General features: G+C 34.8%; 1 non-coding gene across 1 annotated transcript; it reads right to left on the bottom strand.

Moving 5' to 3' along the window:
* Nucleotides 1-20,103: 20,103 nt before the first annotated feature.
* LOC142858092 (U6 spliceosomal RNA) lies at nucleotides 20,104-20,206 on the bottom strand. Its single transcript, XR_012911971.1, has one exon. It is a non-coding gene; the product is annotated as a U6 spliceosomal RNA (small nuclear RNA).
* Between the last annotated feature and the right edge of the window lie 694 nt (nucleotides 20,207-20,900).

The raw sequence follows: 20,900 nt of genomic DNA, 5'->3' as shown, positions 1-20,900 counted from the left end.
AGTTCTTTGTATATTTAGAACATCAGCCATCTGTCTGATGTGGGGTTGATGAAGATCCTTCTTACTTTTATTGCTTCTCATATCTGGTTGGTGGTTGCCTGGTTTCTGGCCCATGAGCATGTCCTGTCACGTTCACCCTCGTCCCGCAAGGATGATGCACGACACACAGGAGTTCTTCTCACTGCAGTTTATTCCAGGACTTTATTCACTTTTTCTCTCTCCCTCTCTCTTCCCCTCTCTCTCCTGGGCAAACCTCTCCTAGCCCTTAAGTGGGCATGGGCTGCCAATCCCGGATTGCCAGTTGGGCATTGCCCATAGGTCCACGCATATGCAAGCAGCTAATGATCATTGTGTGATAATAGCATAAGTCAGGTCTTAGGAATAATTAGGAGCTGATTATCAGATGTAGCTTCACGCAGCTCGCTACAATGTCCCTCTCTATCTCATTATCTTTTCCTCCTTCTTCTCTGTTAAGCCTAGATTTAGATTTATTCTCCTACATTTTTCCTCTGCCAGCCAGCCCTTCCTATCCTTTTCCTGCCTAGCTATTGGCTCTTCGGCTTTTTATTAGACTAATCTGGTGACTTAGGCAGGTCAGGTGAAACAGAGCCACATCTTTATATAATAAACAAATATAACACATCTTTACATCACAAACAAAACCAGCAGAAACAAATATAATGCAATGATATTCTGCAGCAAATGTAACAAATGTAACACATATTTGTCTACTTAAAATAATGTTCTATAGACTAGACTGCCATAGTTCACAAAAATCCACACACTTTGGTGCACTCAAACTTTTTTCTATAAATTTCCAGACTGAAAATATATGTGGGATGCTGAGGGTTAAGTCTGCTGTTGTTGACAAAAAAAGGAACCATGAAAATTGTCAAATAAATGGACAATGGTTAACCCCAACAAAATTTTATTTGAAAAGTAGGTGAAGGATTATATTTGATCCTAGAGATGTCTCTGGTACAGTTTGGCATTACAGTGAACTTTTCTCTCACGTCTTCACTGCTTCAAAAAGGAAGAAATAAGAAAACCCTGCATAAATCTGCTAACTGCCAAGTTTCCCAGCACCTCTCTTAGTCTTATCATTTAACTGAATGAATGACACCTGAGATCTATCTCATTAAATTAGTTTCCTTTAAGGTATGTAACTTGCTATATCTAAGAGGAAAAGTAGGGAGATGTCAGATCTTTTTTTCTGTTTCAATATTTAGTCTTAGAGTGTTCATTAAACTAGTTACTTTAATTTTTTAAAAATTACTAAGAAGACTTGAACTGTTATTGGAGGCTCTGGCTGTCCCTAGCACACCTTGAAATTAACAGGAGAGCACAGTGATACCACACAATATTGTTTTGTCCACATTGGTAAACTACCAATGATATTGTTTTATAAACATGTTTCTTTAACCTCTACATTAAATCTGGATAATTTGATCTGTGATCATATAAGGTTACAGTTCCCAAACATGCATCAAACAACGTAAAACACTGCGGTACTCTCAGAAGAACACAAAGAAATGAGTAATGATGCTCCCTGAAATCAACCTCACTGAGTAATCACTGTCATCAGACTAGCAATCCAGACGAGTGCTTCGAAGCATCTTACACCAAAAACCTAAGCCTTTATTTAGTTAAGATCTTTTCTTATGTTCATACATTTTTATGTCACATATTTTTCCCATATTAGATTTAAAATTATCAGGCATTTATAATCCATTCTAAAGCTACCTGCAAAATCCTTAAATTTTTCCTTTACCTTTTTATCATTTGTCTTTTTGCTACTTATAGAAGGAGACACTAAATTAGTCCTCAATACACAATGGATCACTTTCCTTTCTAATTGCCCAACTTTAAACACATTTATTTCTCCAAGCATCTTTGTGGCTGGGAGTCTCACAACAGAATTTACTGGGACTAGGTTTTCCTCTTTCCCTGGTCTGAACTTCCTACAGATCTATTATTTAACAAAGTTGGAAAATTCTTCACAAAAAGAAATCTGAAACCACATGATCTGACTGATTTATCCTATACACATCAAACTATCTGTATAAAAATATATCTTTATTACCTTTATAACTGCTTTAACTGAACTGGTCACACTTCTTTGTAAGAATACAGCAAGTCTATCGAAAAGCACAAACCAATTCTTAGCAATGTTTCTAAAGTGATTCTCTTAATGCTACTGAAAAACTCTATTCAATATCTCAAAACTAATTCCAGTGTATAGACAAAATAATCAGTAATGCATCAATAAAAAGTGTTGTATAAGCAAAAATATATATAAAAGGAAAATAAAAACACATATTTAATGCATAGTATATCATGATGGTTTGTCTCAGTTGATGATGCTGTTTGGCAAAGCTTTTAGGGGTTCTAGGTGCATTTTTGTACATTTTTGCTGATGAAGTACATAAGTGTGGAAAGGCATTGAAATTAAAATCCTTGTTCTACTCTTGGTTTGTTCTCTCTGATTTGTGTTCCTACTGTTTGTGTTCCTGCTGTTTGCTGAGCTGCCTCCACATCAGGATGGACTTTTCCATCTGGAACTGCAAACTAAAGTAAACTTTCTTCTATAAATTAATTTTAGCCATGTGTTTTATCACAGTAACAGAAATGCAATTGAAGTATATACATTGAACAAAAAATATAATCCATAAACTTTGGTTTTCATCCATAAATTAAAATTCGTAAGATCATCTAAGGTTTAAAACTATCAGTGCACCAGAAAAATATAAAATTCAAATTATATTACAATTACAGAAAAATACTAACATTGCACAAGCAAAGTTTCACATGAAGACTAATTTGTAAGTCTTTTTAGCCCTGTAGCTCAGAAACACACCTTTCCACAAGAAAGACCTCTGAACTCTAAATGTTTGCCTTTCAAATGGGATTGGGAGACATAGGGTGGGGTAAATTCTCTGCAGAGCAAAAGAACCAGCTAGGGATTGGCATGTGATTCAAGATGAAGGTATGTGGGGAGGAATAATATTTCCTAGACTTCTTAACTCTGCATCAAACTGCTTCCCTGAGTGCCTTCACTATAGTGTTAGAGATCTGCGGAGGAACTCAGGAACACACATTCTCCATCTGGATTATATTGTAGGTGTGAAAGTTTGTAGTTGAAAGACATGGACTTGGCAAAAATCTAAAATTGCAGGAAGCTTTCTGACTAAGTGAAAGTTGAGCGCTTACCACAGTCAGAAGAACCAAACACCTATCCTTTTCATTTTGAATTTTTGCAGTTTTCTTTTTCAGGACTTAGAAGGTAAAATGATTCTGTAATCACTAACTTTCATATTTATTATTCAAAAAGCCATCTCCTTTGGAAACATTTTGAATACTGAAATTAAAGAAAATGCCTTTATAAAAAATACTCTAGAATGTTAAAAAGGGTTGCATTTAACAACATGATTTATGCTAAGACTGAAGAACAAATATGGGGTGTGAGCTGAAATGTTTGTCAAATTATTTTTATTCACATTTCAAAACTTGAAATGAGACTGGTTAAGGAGATGGCATCCAAACACTAGTTCTGGGAGGTCATGCCCAGATGCGCTTCCTAGGTCCTGCTCCTGAATTTGTTCACAGGAGTGTGGCTCTCAGAACTGCCTGACATCCACTGTGAACTCACCCACCTCTGATTTATGATATCAATCCACACAATCAGCACAGCTCCTCCAGTAGAACTTTTATCAGGTGTGCATCCTTAATAAGGTATCTCAGGGGAATCTGAATAATACACAAGTGAGCCAATTATTTGCACCTTTACACTAATGTCATTTATAATCCCTTTGAGACAGAATCACTAACTTAGAAATCCTCTCAGTCTGCTCTTTCCACTGATCACCTGAGGTTATCCCTCCCCTCAAACATATTTGGGGATCATCTCTGTTTCCGCACATCACCCTTTGAGCCCTCCCATGCTTCTTTAACCTAAAAACTCAGTTTTTCTACTCTATTCCCCCTAAACGAACTCAAAGTTTCCCTTCTTGTCTTCAAGAGTTTTTACATTCCCATAGTGGAATAAATGCAACCGAACATAAATTCTTCTAATGTTAATGGAATAGTTTAGGACTGGGGAGAGGACTCAGTAACTAACATGCTTGCTGCTCAGGTATGAGGACCTGGGTCTCTATCTCCAGAATCCATGTACAGAATACCCGACATTACATGAGTCGGGTATCTCAAAGCTCATGTAGTGACACTGGAGGTGAGTGCAGATGCGTTTTCAGAAACATGTGAGATTGCCACAGTGGTGAAAACCCACAGAGAATCACAGAGACTTTCTTCTAAGAAAGGTGGATGAAAGGTACCAAAACTTCACGAGACACTGTCCTCTGACTTCCATATGTGTGCTATGGAGCTCACATGCCTACAAACACACACACACACACACACACACACACACACACACACCCCACACACACACCATAGCACAGAAAAACAAAGAAAAAAGAAAAGTCATCTAAAGTTTCTGCCAAGATTGTAAAAATTGTCTGGATACTTAAACTCAGCCATATTTTAACCACTATGAGTACATTCTTACAAAGGCAACAATTTTAAAATTCATCCAGGCATCTTTCAGCATATTCTCTATAAACTTACTATTTACAATTCTTATACACTAAAACCATTTATGCTAAGATTAAATGAAATCTCTGATGCATTAGTAAGTGAAGTAATAAAATTTGAAAGAGTGTTTGCTTTGTGTAGCCAAGGTTTGGAGAGATGCTCTCTGAATTATGAGAGAATAATAAACATTTATAAAACTTATAGTCTGTCTCTCTTAAATGGGCTTCAATGCAAATTTTAGCAATTCTTTGCCTTTGCAAGAAAGACATCTTTCAGTCCTTAATGGTTGTGCTTAAACATGAAATTAACAGAAAGCACTGAAAAGGAAGCAATGATAATACCAGAAAACATATAATTGAAATTATAATTTAATTGAGCTATGGATATCAATATTGCTCTTTTTCATTTAATAGCATAATGTTAGACCTTAATTTAATATATTTGAAAAGGCATTAATTCTGCCCAAAGTAGTGGACTTCATTTCAAACAAATGAAAGTAGTGCACATCTGATTCCATTTTAAATGTAACCCAAAGCAGCCAGATCTCTACATGAAAGATATCAAACTGGTATGAAAATGATCTTTGAAATGACTTTAATATGTCAAGTTCTCGGAAGCTTGGGTATTAAACATGGGGAAAATGTGAAAAAAAAATCTCATTAAGTATTTTTCACTGTGGATTGAGATTTGTTTCTTTTTGATTCTACCTTCAGGTCCTGAAAGAGTGAGCAAGGTAATATATGAATGGCAGGGTAAAAATAGCATTTCTCTATTGCTCATCTCCAAGGAGCTAAAATCTTTTGTAGGAATGATCTCATTAATGTTCACTGCATCCCTGTTAGCTAGGTAGGTGAAAAGAACTATATTAACCATCTTATAAATGAAAATTGTGGGAAAGTTGCCATTCCGTTAAAATAAAAGGGAGAAGTAGTACCCTTTGACGTGATAAGTTCTCCTACTGACAGAGCTTACCAATTTTGAGATTAGTTTGTTTCGTAGTAAACTCTGTGATATGGATCGCCAAAAAAAAAAACCTACCTACACCAAGTTTTTAATCTTCAATTATTATTTTTACATTTAATGATAAGGTTGAAGCTGTAATTGAGATTATTCATAGTCTGATAGTTCCATATGTATATACAATATATTGTGATCATCTTACATCCTCATTACCCTCTCTGGAACCTTTCCTTCCCAATGAGTTATTCCCACCCAGTCCTCTAGTAGCTGCAACGTTAGAGGAACACCCCTTCCCCCCTCACATATTAACAGACATTGTCTCCTAAGGAATTGAGGCTTCTTGGGCATCTCATCTCTCCATGATGAAATAATGGTCCTAAATTTTTGCCAGAATTTTTACATGTTTGGTGTTTGTAGTTGTACTGTCAATGCTATGAGAATATTTTTCTTTAACTAGACCTAAACTCTAGCAAAAACTAATATTTCACAGAATTATATCATGAACACAAAAGATTATCAAAACAGATTGTAAAAGAAAGAATATTCCAATATATAAAATATGTTAGAGCACCTAAAAGAAAATGTTCCAAACATAACTTTTCATCTCCAAGAAAATATTCACATAATATATCAAAATAATCATATATGTTAGACCTTTTCTAAATATAACTTCTATTTTTATCTAGTAAAACAGAGCTCCCAGTTAAAACTTTAAAAAATAGTTAAAACAAATACATAAAAAAATTTATAATTGTAGAATGTAGGAAAGTTCTTTCTTTATAATAGAATATTCTTAGGGAAATAACATTATAAAATAGTAGCATCTTCATTCCAAATTGATAGCCGCATGCATATATTAGTTATGCATTAAGTAAAATCTGTGGTTCCTAATACACATTTTAATGTATCATTGCAATGTTTCCTCTTCTTTTAATATTAGTTGAGACATTGATCATAATATCTGTAGGGTGAGTAGTTTACAAATGAGGAATGTTATTTATTTAAAATACATCCTTGAGGTGAGATAAAGTGGAAAGATGGCTTAATGATTAAAAGGACTTGATTTTCTAGAGAACTTGAATTCAGTTCCCTGTACCCATGAATGGTGACTTACAATTATCAACCTCAGAGGATCTCATGCCTTCTTCTGGACTCCATTGGCACCTGCACTCATAAGCATGTGTGTGTCTGTGTGTCTGTGTGTGTGTGCGCGCACGCATGCACACACACACACAACAAAAAATCAAATCTTTAAATGACAATTATTTTTTGAAGGCAGAATGCAAAGGTGAGTCTCATCTAACATTAGTTCTGTATCTGCATTTACCCTTCCATGACAGTATACCCAGTGTCTCTTATTATTTTTGATTCTACTTTTTTCATTCTGGTTCTTTTTCTCTTTTATTTATTATTGTATTTTTAAATAATTTTGGAAAGAGTGCATTGAATTATCAGCATAATATGCAGTTTTAAAAATCAGACTATTAAAGGAGACAAACAAGAAAGCAATAAAGTGACTCAAAGAACACTGAGTCATGCTCCCACACCTTGGCCTCAACAATTGCCAGAACTGCGGGAAGAAACAACGCGAAGAAAGAGGCTGAGCATGACTGACAGAACATCCTATGATGACAAAGTTAACTTAAGTATTCTTAGATATACCAAATTCAAATTTACTTTAGAAACTAGTTTATATTAACGAGATTCTGGAATTCTATCAAAGCATTGTTTCTCACCACCCAGAAGATATAATTTACTTTAAAATCTCTTTAAATTCGTGAATAGATTCTGATTCCTTTAATAAGTTTAAAATCCTTATGGTTTTATTTACTGCAAAGGATAATGTTTCAGCTAATATTGAGTTGATCCTATACCACGTAGGTAGACTTCCAGTAGTCATGTCTTTGTTCTATCTTCCATTGTATCCCATTGCTTATTATTTCTCTAGTCTGTCCGTTTACTTGCTGGGTTCTATTGCACTTACATCTACTTTAAATGTATCGTTTTGATTATTTAGATGAATTAAAACTGTCAACTTCTGCCACTTTATCACATATCTTTTTATGCTTTGTATATTTTTTTTATGCTTTGTATATTTTTGCCTCATCTCTAGCTGTATTTCATTATGAAGATGTTTATTTAACTGGCATGTAAAAAAAAAAAAAGTCCTTATTGAAAATGCCTTGCTATCCTCCAACGGCAGCTTATTTTATGCAAGATCTTGGGGTCTGGTTTTTTAATACCATGAGTTTTCCCCTACAGTCTCATCGCCTGGTTCCAGAGTCAGCTGGACCAGCCCCAAGTCCTCTGTCTTTGAGCTGCTCTTTGACTCCAGCTGTTCTGAGAATTCCCTCATTCTCCTGTAAGGCAGTAAGCTGGTGCTCTGCTTTTGTGCTCCCACAGAACTCCTCTCCCACACCATTTTATTTCTGCTTCTGCTATTCCTACTAAACTGAAAGTTATTTTGTCATTCATTGTTTGAACAATGCTATTGTTTCTGCTGACATAACTTCTTCATGAACTATGTCTGTAAATGCACCATTTAGCTTTTATGTGTTTTGCTTATGTTCTATTGTCTTTTCTCATTCCACTTGTCCCCTTTACTGTCCCTGAATTTGTACTTTTACTAAATTCAGATGTGCATATTATGCAGAGCACAGACCTGGAATTCCAGCACTCAGAGATGATTGCATGTTTGAAGCCCCAGAAAGCCCCAGGCCAACCAGAGCTACACAGAGGGGGAGATAAAGAGATTAGGAGGGAATCAAGTTTATAAAATATTTTTTCATATTTTCACTTTTAAAAATAAAACATATCTCTATTAGATTTTCCTCGAATCATGTTAGTTTATCCTTTTGGCCTCTTGTCTTAATACATGCAAGGTTAATTATTTTAGTTGAATTCTCACATTTTCTGAAAAATATGAGATAGTCTCAGAATTTAAATTTCTTAACCAAGTCACGTGAAAATGTTCAATAGTTTTATTGGGTTTGCATGCAACTAAGGAAAAGTGACTAGTAAAAGTTCTTCAAGACAACATTATTTTAGGAACTGAGGAGCTAGGTTTCAGAAGAAAGTGGTGACATGTTCTGTTCTGGAAATTCAGAGGCTATAGAATATAGTGGAAGAAGATGCCTGTGTGTTAATTATGGCTTTGACATTGCTCCAGATGTCCACAGCTCCTGATGTGGAAGCCAGATGCCCCATGTGTCCCACCTGTGTGTGTCCAGTGCTGCTACGGGTATTAGAACCCCACTGCCGCAGGTGGGCCATGGCCAGCTTCCAACATCCGTGTCCTGACACTTTGGTTGCCTCCTGGGAAGATAGCGAGGGTAGCTATACAGAGACATTTATGATTTCATTAAATAACTAAGAACCAAGAGTCAACAGCAGCCTGTTAATTGACACTTAGAGATAAAAATTTATTTCAACTATAAATGAAGGTGTTTTTACCTTTTCTTAACTAACCATTGCAGAAATTGAGTAGCATCATTAAGCTTTCTTATTAGAAATGACACCTTCAAAGTTTCCTAATAGTGTTTCAGCTTATGGAAAATATGCCTAATAATGCCTAATATGGAGTATTGGAACACTAGAGAGAGAGAGAGAGAGAGAGAGAGAGAGAGAGAGAGAGAGAGAGAGAGAGAGAGAGAGAGATCTTTAAATATTTAATTCTGTTTTCAAACCAGCTACCAGAATTTTAGTATGTGATGTAGTGAACTTGTCTTTGTTGTGCTATCAACAAAATCTTCTGGAAATTTGACTTCTAATAAGTTGATTTCAGCCAATAAATTTGCTTTTCTTCCAAATTTATTTTTTGGCAACTATATAAGGAAAAAAATAACATTTTATGGCATAAAGTGTTTTTTCTGTAATAATTTTTTTCTGAAATTATATACCAACTATGCACCAACAATTCATAGGCAATGATTTAAGTGTAAGGTGTCTTAAATTATCAACATAAATATAGCTTTGTTTGGACAAAATGGAAGTTTTTCTATCAGCCTCTATAAATATACTATCTGCTTAAAGATAAATCAGCTGTATGACATTTTAATTTTTGGCTAGAAGAATTCCGTATTTATGATTATTTTTTAATAGAATAGACCAGACTTGATACACAAAGTAAACGTAATAAGATTCCTCAATCCTAAAAACATGTATTTCCTTTACTCTCTACCAACTAAACCATTTTGCACAAGAATTTAAAAGATCTCAACATATTTCAATTATATATAATAATTATTTTTACCTATTTCAACTGTATACAGCAAACCTTTAAGCATCTCTATATCTTCATAAAAACAATTGTAAACATTTTGATGTTGTCTCAGAATGCATCAAATGTCTCAATTTTCAAAATACAAAACTACTTTTATATCCAATAAGCTTTTGATATATGTTCCCATTTTAATAAAAATATTAAATGGAACCCAGCATAGTCATGAAGTTATAAAATAAGCTCTGCTGGATATTTTTTATTAACTAACTTCATCACTGTTAATTTTACCCCTTTTAAGAAAGCATTTATCAGTACAAGATTTTCAGTTATTTCTTATTAACTTATTTAAATTGTTAAAATTTGTATAATTTCCACATATACATCATGCTGGTTTGAGATGTGCATGCATCTCATGGAGTGACATGTTAACACAGACATGTTTAAATGAAGCATTTAAATTGTATTCTCTGTGTTGTTTTCAGGAGTATAATACCTTTTTATAAAACATGGTCACTGTGTTAAAAAAATGTATCTCTTAAACTATTTCTGCAGGCTAAGTAAAACTTTGCATCTTAGCCAACCTTCCTCAACCTCCTAGTAAAGCCATTCTAGGCCCAATTTATATGAGTTCAGTTTTTAGACACCATCTACAGGTGAAATCTATAGGGCTTCCTGCACATGATTTATTTCACTTAGCACAATGCTTTAAGATTCACAGCGACTGGGTGAAGTCCCTGAGGTATATATATTCAGTGCAGCGTCCTCGACATATGGATTTATGTTGTATATTGGTTTCTGTGAATGCTGCAGCAGTGAACACTAGTCTGCAGAGTCTCCTGGATAACAGCAGCTTCATTTCTTTGACTTCACCCAACAGGGAGATGGCTGGATCATGCAGTCACACTATTTTAAAGATTTTGGCAATCTCCATCTTGTTCTTCCTAATGGCTCTATTGACTCAATACTGTGAAAATACTTCTCATCATCTATATTCTCTCTGGCACTTTTTGTCATTTACTTTTTACATTTTACTACTTTTTACTAGTCACTATCAGAGGTCTAAGTTGATCTTGTGTTTTTTTTTCATTTTTATAACAATGAATGTTATCAAGCATAACTTTCAGTTATAAGTTAGGCATCGGTCTGTCTTTTTTGTTGTTTTTGAAAAATTCCTATTTGGACCCTTTCTCTGTTTAAAAAATTACATTGCCTCTTTTCTGCCTACTGAAATGCAAGCATTGCCATATGTTTTTAATATTGTTAACCTCTTTAGCAGATACACAGTCTGCAATGTTCTCTTTTAATCCCTGTGTGGTTTCTAATGCTTTATGTCCTAGTCTGTGAACAAGTTTTTCAGTTTGATATCATCCTTTTTTTTAATGTGAGGGTAGACTGTTACTTGTTTCCTTCTGTGAGCCGGGTGTGCATGTCACAGATATTTTGATATTCTGTGTATTTATTTTGTTTGCCTCAACTATTTTTAATTAAAATATTATTATATAATTTCCCTTTTCACTTTATTCCCTTCAAGACCTCCATGTACTTCCCAACTCCACAGTTCCAATTTCATGGTCTCTGCCCCTTATATTTCATTAATCACGTATAAAAATGCAGTTCTTTTGGAATATTTTATTATTTTTTGAAAGCAACTTTAAATTGCAAAAAAATATGATGCCCAATGCCAAGAATTCACTTGCACTTGTTCTTATGAACCGGACACATTGGTTATGAAAACACAGATAGATAATATACACACAGTATAAAAATATTTTTTAAACTAACCACATATAGAAATAACACCAGCAATTCTCGTAATACTTTGTAATATTTAATAATATAAATATTTTGAAAACTAACCACATATAGAATTAATGCCAATAATTTATATAATTCAGAACTTCCCTCAAAATTGTGAGGTTTTCCATATTTTTTGGTCTACACACTAACTGTAGATCAATTTATATGAATGCTATAGCACACTAGGTAAACTGCACAGTACCTGAATTTCTTATTTTAAATGCTCACAAATTGCTCAACACCCTTAATAACGCAGGAAATGCAAATCAAAATGACTCTGACATACCATCTTACACCTGTCAGAATATCTAAGTTCAAAAGTTCTGAAAATAGCTTACATTGCAGAGGATATGGAGTCAGGGGATCACTCCGCTGCAGGTGGGAGCGAGAAATTTTACACCCACTTTGGAAATCAGTATGGCGGTTTCTCAGAATATTGGGACTCAATCTACCTCAAGACCCAGCAATATCACTCCGGTGTATATCCAAATTATACTCAATCATACCACAAAGGTACATGCTCAACAATATTCATAGCAGCATTAGTCACAGTAGCCAGAACCTAGAAACAACCTAGATGTCCCTCAACTGAAGAATGGATAAGAAAATGTGGTCCATTTACACAATGTACATATCAAAAGGCATTTTATGACACTGAAAATACACATAAAGAAATTATATTTCTAATTATATCTTTAGGTTTCTGTGTTCCCTTTCTGAAGTTTCTTCAAAATACTTACACAAAAATTTATTTGCTCATTGAATTTCACAGTCATTACATTTACAATTTCTTTTATTTTCTTAGTTGTTATTTTACAAAAGAATTCAGCTTTATATATGATTTTTTTCTTCTTTCCCCACTCATATAAACAAGCACTGGGTCATCCAAATAAAGGAATAATTTAATTATCAGTGTTCCCAATTCTACAAGCATCTATATACTGTGAAAAATAATATTTGCTTAAATAAGATCAAGTGCACATAATTTACTTCTCAATATATATGTTTTAGAAGCCATGATCATTGTTGATTTATGTATATGTTTCTTGATTTTCTATTTCGTATTTAATACTGTGCTAGATTCTGGTATAAATAAAGTTATCAGTGAATGTCTGGTTTGAGGGTTTCACACAGTCTTCTAAGGAATTCAGAAAGAAGCACATAAAGGAAGTCTAGTGAACAAAGTGACATTGATGTGGCACACACATGCTGTAGACACACGGGAGACAGTTTCTACTTCTGCTACGTGAAGAAAGTATCTTTTGACTTTGATTTTTTCAAAAAGATCCAAATTTGAAAGCTAGTGAGATAGTGAAGGAAATACAAGGAGTGAGAACCTACACATACACAAAGAAGCATCTGGCAATGCAGAAACAGCTGTGGTCTGAGAGCTGAGTGCACGTTTGTCTAGTGCCAAGGTGAAGAGTTAGCACTAGATCATACAGAGTTTGAGACACTTTGCATCAAGAGGAGAAATCATCACGTTACTGTTTTGGGAAAAGATGTCTAAATATTATGTCAAGGCAATGAAGGAGGAGTAAAAGAAGACAAGTGATCTGTTGGGTAAGTAGTTATTAATTTAAAAGTAACCTGAAACAGAAGCTAATGACAGTAGCAAACTCCTGATAGATATCAGAGACAGTCTGTAAACGTTATCTACTAATAATAGCGTTTGTGATATGCAAGTTACCCCACTCTGGTAGTCAGAATTAATTCTTGATCTGACAGAGATATATGTATAAGAAAAGTATTTTAAAAAGTATTTTATTCAATAAATATTATTTTTCTTCTTAAAATTAATTTAAAATAGTGTAATGGATTAAATAAAAGGATGGAGGATATTCACAAGCATCTCATAAAACAATCAGATTTATAACTCTCTATGTCAATTAATGTCTGATACCTGAAGATATTTAGAACACATAGCGCTCAATATCCTTTCACTCCATCTCAAAATGTACTTATCATTGTTTATGTTTAAAAATATTTTAATAACAGGTACTTAATCAAGAACATATGGATTCAACAGTCACATTAGCCCCAAATCCTGAAGGATTGTATAAAGAGTTAACCATTCAAACTGAAATGAGAATGCATGCTCCTTTGAAATTCTTCATCCCCATCATAATGATGTAAATGAAGAAAGATGACAAAATGGATCTTTCATTAGATATATGTTGAAGAGAAGATAGAGAATAAAAATAATTTGCATCTAAAGACTGCTTTTCCGAGTATATGGTAGGCAATTGCATCCGTCCCTCATCTGGGCATTAAACAGTATCTTTAATCTAGGGACAAGAATACTCATTTGTGAGGCTTACTTTGAAATGTTGTTTATTAGATAACTTGTACAGCATAAAGGGTAAAGAGAGGGAGAGTTCTTACTGATTTTAATGATTGGTCTATGAAGAGATGAGTATGTGAGTGGGTGGCCAGAGTGGGTGGCCAGAGTGGGTGGTAGAATCACTTTCTCAAAGATGTCAAACAACAAGCACATTTGATACCAATGGTGAAAGTGAAAAAGGTTATCAGATATAATGTAGACTTCATGAAATGTTTCAAATGTACAACAAGAAACATCATCTATAGGGTAGAAGATAATTTATAGAATAAGTGAACAGACATAATCCTGAATTTGAGAAAAAAACTGGAATTAAGAACCCATGAGGAAATAAAAACTAGAAAAGAAAAGGAATCTTTGTAAATGGAATAAGGATAATAACGGGCATTTCTTCAAAGAAGATGCCAGGTATTGCTGGTGACAAAATAGCAGTTGGGATAGTGAGATGAGATGATGAGTGTTTAATACCATCAAGTGCAGAGTTAAAATACACCTGTTGACAAATGCTGTTATGTGTCTCATCAGTGAAAAAATGAAGGGGGAAAGGAAAAGCTGTAGCGTAAATTTGGGGACTCGAGAAAGATGATTAGAGTAACTGGTATGGGAAAAAAAATAATGAAATGACCTTAAAACAAAGGAGGAAAAGCTGTTAAATAAGTGAAGTCCTATGTGATGCTCCTAGTCAGAGGAAAATGTTAGTTCCTCTATAGATAGAGGGGGAGACTTCTGTAGTATTGATATACATGAGTGTTTAATGAGGGCTATATGTAAAAAGGTACTGAATTGTTACCTGATTCATAGATGAATATATAATACTCTTAATTAATGAAATAGCATCTTAACCAACAAATGGCTAGAAGCTACTTCCAGATAGAAAAATTATCTAATTAAAAATAGATTTGCTAACTTTGCCAGTAATCAAATCTGAAAGATTTTATGGTAATAATAATCTTCTATAACTCAGAAAATAAGTGGAAGAAAGCCAGGTAACTGGAACTCAGATGGGAACCTCTGATTAACTCTCAGGAAATGACTGACTTTCCAGTAATCAACATGAAAAAGGCAATCAGGTGAGGGTATAGTGTGTGCCACTGTGGATTCTGTGATGTTCAGGGTTTGTAATTTAGCCTTCTTGCTGATTCATTAGCAATGTGAGTACTCAGCATATATTAATGATCTACAAGGAAAAGATTAATCGCATTCTACAAGTTCAGAGGCTCTCAAAAGAGCTTAAGATATAAATATGCAATGCTATAATCTTTTAGAATAGCACAGCTGTTATAATGGAAGGCTGTGGGAAGTAGGGACTGAAGAGAGCATTGCTGCCTCTCCTGTTTTGCTTTGAATGGAATTTCTCTTAGAGGATGTTAGGAAAAGATTTTTGAATTCTTTCAGATAGAAAGAAATGTATGTAAATGAAAGAGTTGAAAAGATAAAACATTTAAACAAAGTAAAACCAAAACTCCTGTAGCACATTTGAAAGACTAAGAAGTAACAATGTTCAGTCTTGGGAGGACCTGGGTCTAGGGGTTGAGGTGGGATTCAAGAGCAGCTGGGCCTGGCTGGGGAAGATGGGCCCAGTTCTTTCTGTGAATCTAAGTCTCATATCAAAGTAGAACCATATTGTCACCTTATTTTAAAACATAGAAGCTGAAACTAAAGCTGCCGCCAAATTGTTTTTTCTGTGGATTCTGTTGTCATGTTTACCAACTGGAAGAGAGATTTTAATTCTCTCAGATTTCTGCGTTGGAAAAAAAATGACTACTGTGAGACCAACATGCCCTGTGTACTCTCCACAGTTGCCCATTTTTAAGGGCAGACCCTGCAGCAATAGAAGTTTTAGCACTCTTTTATTTACCTTACATGCAGATAAACGTGTGCCTTAGTGTATGTACGTGCACCATCTGCATCAAGTGCCCATGGAGGCCAGGAGTACATTATCTCCTCTTGGGCTGGAGTTACAGGTGGTCCCAAGATGTCAAATGTGCATGCTGAGAACAGAACTTGGTTCTGTGCAAGATTAGCAGGTGCTCTTCACCAGCGAATCACGCTTCAGGCCCCTCAATTATCTTTTTTTTTTTTTACAAACATTCACTGTTACTGACTTGAAATGTTTCACTGGGGGAAGCACCATGTGAACATTAACAAGCCAGTTCCAGTGATGCTAATCATCTTTTTCAGACACTTCTGGAATCTGATCAGATGATCTGATTATTGTTTTCTTCAGAGTAATTCTTTCCTTTATATATGTTTTTAATGTACTGGACAAGATTATATCTTAATATTTTATTACCATTCAAGTTGTTGTTACTAAAATTTTAGGTAGAGCTATATATTGATTGAAAAAATTCTCAGTATGGAAAAAGTATTAATGAAAGACCTATATTTTACTGATTTTAACAAAATAACAAAGAAGCAGCCAAATTGCATTCATTTCTCTGCCTTTAGAATTTGAATAAATGAATAAAAGGTACCAACTACATGAACAAGATGATTTCTGGAATTACATCATGCACTTCATAATCTGTGTGGCCTTGATGCACTGGATCCTAATCTCCACAGTAGGGTAATGTAAATGGCTAGTTCTAATGAGTCTTCTCTGAGCATCATTTTGTCTCTCTGTCTAACTTGCTTGGTGTTCAGGGAGCCACTGTACTCTTAGTCCAATCTTTGGAACACTAATATTGAGGATTCCTCATGCTGGCACATGAATAAACAGGATGTGCTCTCTGCCCCACAACTCCATTGACTGCATTGGCATCAATACAAGTAACTGTTGGCTCTGTATTTCTAGGGTGACAGAAGCTGTCACAGCAGGAGTGCCAGTATGACAGACTGATGGGGTACCCTGTATGCTCTGTTCCGACTGGAAGGCCATTTTCTGTCTGAGACAGACCTTCTATAGGAAGAGATTGCTCCCCCTTGACATTTCCTGAAGTTAGAATTTAAGAAAAACGTAATCATGGTTCAATGTTTAAAATATAATCTAAATAGTTTTATTGACACTTCATGTTTTCTAGAAGGTGAAATTAACAAGTTAAACTTGCTTCTTTCTAATACATATGACTGTGTGTTGGTATACACACATGCTCTCCCTCTTACTGAACCCTGACCAATTATTCTTTTATTATACTATATTTGAAATTTATTTATAGGAATGTTTTCATCTGCTCAAAAGAAAAACTTCCATACTTGACCAAAGCATTTCTCACAGTGCATTCGTGTTAGAAAATTTCAACAAAACATTTTTTTTCTTAATATTTCATGTTGTAGCCTACCTCCACACACTAGGGCTGTATCTCTTCGAGCAGACCCAGGATTCCCCTGTGTCTTTCTCTCTGAACCTCTAAGTCTTTTCTTAAACATTGTCTCCATATTTTAGCTTCTACTGACTGGAAGAACTGCTTTCTACCAGGGAACCACAGTATCACACTAGGATGGGACTTAAGTAGGTGAACTTTGTCCTTCATACTGTCCCAGTTAATTCTTTCCTGTAATACCTTTCACCCTTTCCTTTTAGTTCATATTCATCCCTTTGTGACTCCTACTAACCCCAGAATAGCTCTCAACCAGAGACTAGAGATACAAGGAAATGTCTTAAGACAGTAAAGGGACTTTACAGCAAGACCACATCATCTTAAATAAAAAGAAACTCAACTCATTTGCACTAAAATGAGGAATAAAACAAGCATGCCTATTCAATGTAGTACTTATATTATAGAACAAGAAGACAAATAAGAAAGAAAGAAATCAAAACATCCCAATTTGTACATGATATAATTTTGTAGATAAAAAATAATGATTCTACCAGAAAAGGTCTACAACTTCTAAATATTTCCAGCAATGTATTAAGAAAAAATTAAAACATAAAATCAGTAATCTCCCAATATACAACTGATGAGCATACGAAGAAACAAATCAGGAAAACTGTGCCTTTTGAAATATCCAAAAATAAAAAAAAAATGGGAATTAACTCTAGTTTAGCAAGTAAAGACTTGCATGATATATACTTTTAACATGTTGAAGAAAGTAAATGAAATTAAAAAGTATACCAGAATATAAATCTCACACTTTCATGGATTGATAGGATTATTACTGTGAATAATGGCCATACTACCAAAGTAAATATACAGATTTAATGTAATCTCCATTAAAATTCTAACAGAATTCTTTATAAAAATTGAAAAAACAATAATCAACTTTTTATGTAAGCACACACACATATAAGAAAAGAATAGAAAAGAAGAAAAAAGAAAAACAGGATAGCTGAAACCATCCTGAATAATGAAATGAAAGATTCACTAGAGGCGTCATCATCTCAGATTTCAGCTTGTAGCAGAGATCTCCTTCAATAAAACAGCTTGATATGGGCATAAAAACAGACATGTTGGTCAACAGAATATAATTGGAGAGTCAGATATAATGCCAAATGCCTATAGATACTTGAATTTTGACAAAGAGGACAAAAATATTCGCGGAAGAAAGGCAACACCTTCAACACACGGAATGGCTGCATGTAGTAGAATGAAAATAGACTCATATGTATCTTCCTGCATAAAACTCAACTCCAAATACATCAAAGACCTCAACCTTAGGTCAGATGCTGGAATCTGATAGAAAAAGGTACGCAGTAGGCTTGAAATCATTGGCACAGGGGAGAAATTTCTGACCTGGGTACCAATAGTGCAGGCACTTAGATAACAATTAATAAATGGGATCTCCTAAGTTAAAAAGCTTCTGTACATCAAAGGATACCATTACGCAAGCAAAGGAGCAGTCTACAGAATAGGAAAGAATATTTGCTAATTACACACTTGGGAGAGGGTTGGCATCAAGAATAGATAAATAATTAGAACAGCTGAACTTCGAGAAAACAAATAGCCAAATAGGAAAATGGGGCATAGAACAAAATAGAGAGTTAAGAATAAAACACAAGTGGCTAAGAAACACTTGAGGGCTGGAAAGATGGTTCAGAGGGTAAGAGCACTGGCTGCTCTTCCAGAGGTCCTGAGTTCAATTCCCAGCAACCACATGGTGGCTCACAACCATCTGTAATGAGACCTGGTGCCTTCCTTGCCAGCAGTACGTTGTATGCTTAATAAATAAATAAATAATAAAAAAGAAACACTTGAAAATTTGTCAACATCCTTAGCCATAAGGAAAATGCAAATTAAAACTATGTTGAGATTTCATCCCTTCTCATTCAGAATTGTCAACACACAATAGCACATGCTGGAAAAATGATGAGGGAAAAAGGAGATACTTATTTGTTGCTGGAGGGAGTGCAAACCTGGTACTGCCACTATGGAAAACAGTGTAGAGATTCCTCTGGAAGTTTGAAGACTATCTACCACTCTTAGGCATATACCAACAGACTCTATATTTTACTCCAGAGATACTGCTTCATCCATGTAACCATAATAGCCTAAAATTAGAAACAGTCTAGATGTCCACCATAAGATGAATGGGTAGTAAAAAGATGATACATTTTCACAATGGAATATAATCCACGATTAAAAAAGTATGGAATTTGCTGGTGAATGGGGTGGTCCTAGAGTGAACCATCTTGAGTGGTGTAACTCAGACATGAAAAGGCAAGTACTACATTTTTTTCTTATGTGCAGATGCCAGTTTTTAAACTTTATATATGTGTTTCAATCCAAACAAACATAGAAGTTAGGTAATTAGCAAGGGTCCAGGAGGTATGGTGGATGCTCCAAGGAAGGAGTAATACAATATAGTGTTATAAAAGAGATAAAGAAAGGGGATTAAATGTAGAGGCAGCTGTGAGGACAGAAAAAGAAGGCAATATGGTATGGGAAAATTAACACTAAAAGCCTTTGGCAAAGCAGTCTGGAAAGCTTTTTAAATTGTAGAAGCTTCCTAAATTGAATAGTCTAGTGGTTCTCATCCTTCCTTATGCTGAGACCCTTTAATACAATTCCCCATGCTGAAGTGACTCCCAACCATAAACTATTTACATTGTTACTTAATAACTGCAATTTTGCTATTTTTATGAATCATAATATAAATATTAGATATGTAGAATATCTAACGTCAGACCCAGATGAAAGGCTTGTTCAACAATCCCCATGGGTGTTGAGAACCTTTGGTATATACATATAAAAGAAACTTAAATTCAGTCATAATATAATGAAGGAGAAATGTCCCAAATCAATTTTTTTTTCATTTTTATAGTATGAAACACTTCATGAATTTGTGTATCATCCTTGCACAGAGGTCATGTAATCTTCTCTGTATTGTTCCAATTTTAGTATATGTGCTGCCAAAAGAAACAAATAAAACAGGTATCTTATGCCAAAATTAAAATTCCAGTGCCCAGAATGTTTTATTGTAGGCAGAAGTTCTGTCCCACCCAGTCCCACATCCATTCAGTCCCAAAGAAACACACAGAGGCTCATATTAATTATAAACAATTTGGCCTATTAGCATAGAATTGTTATTTACTAGCTCTTACAACTTAAATTAACCCATAATTCTTGTCTATGTGTAACCAACTAGCTTGGTACCTTTCATCAGTGCAGCATTCTTATCTTGCTTTCTCTGCATCTGGATGGCATCTGAATCTGGTCTTTCCTCTTCCAGGAATTCTCTTCGTCTTGTTGTCCCACCTGTACTTTCTGCCTGGTTACTGGCCAATCAGCATGGTATTAGGCCAGTATGTGTTAACAAATCTTTACAGTGCCTAAAAGCATTATCCCACAAAGTTAATATCTTCTTGCGTTGTTGTCCAAAAGGATTCCACAAACAACATCCAAAATTACAGAATATTCCGAAGACAATTGGTTACCCCCCACAACTTGAAAATAAAGCCCTAGCACTGAAGACTTCACTCACTTATAACAATGAATATGGGTAAATCAAGCTGGTTCCCATCTAGAAGCTTCACCCATGCTAACCACCATCCATGGGTCTGGAAGGCACTATGCAGACTAACAGAGAAGAAAAGTAATCATTAACTGGATCCAA

This window comes from Microtus pennsylvanicus, chromosome 9 (assembly GCF_037038515.1).
Source record: "Microtus pennsylvanicus isolate mMicPen1 chromosome 9, mMicPen1.hap1, whole genome shotgun sequence".
Taxonomy (NCBI): domain Eukaryota; kingdom Metazoa; phylum Chordata; class Mammalia; order Rodentia; family Cricetidae; genus Microtus; species Microtus pennsylvanicus.
Note: the sequence above shows the minus strand (reverse complement) of the source record. Positions and strands in the feature narration are given on the sequence as shown.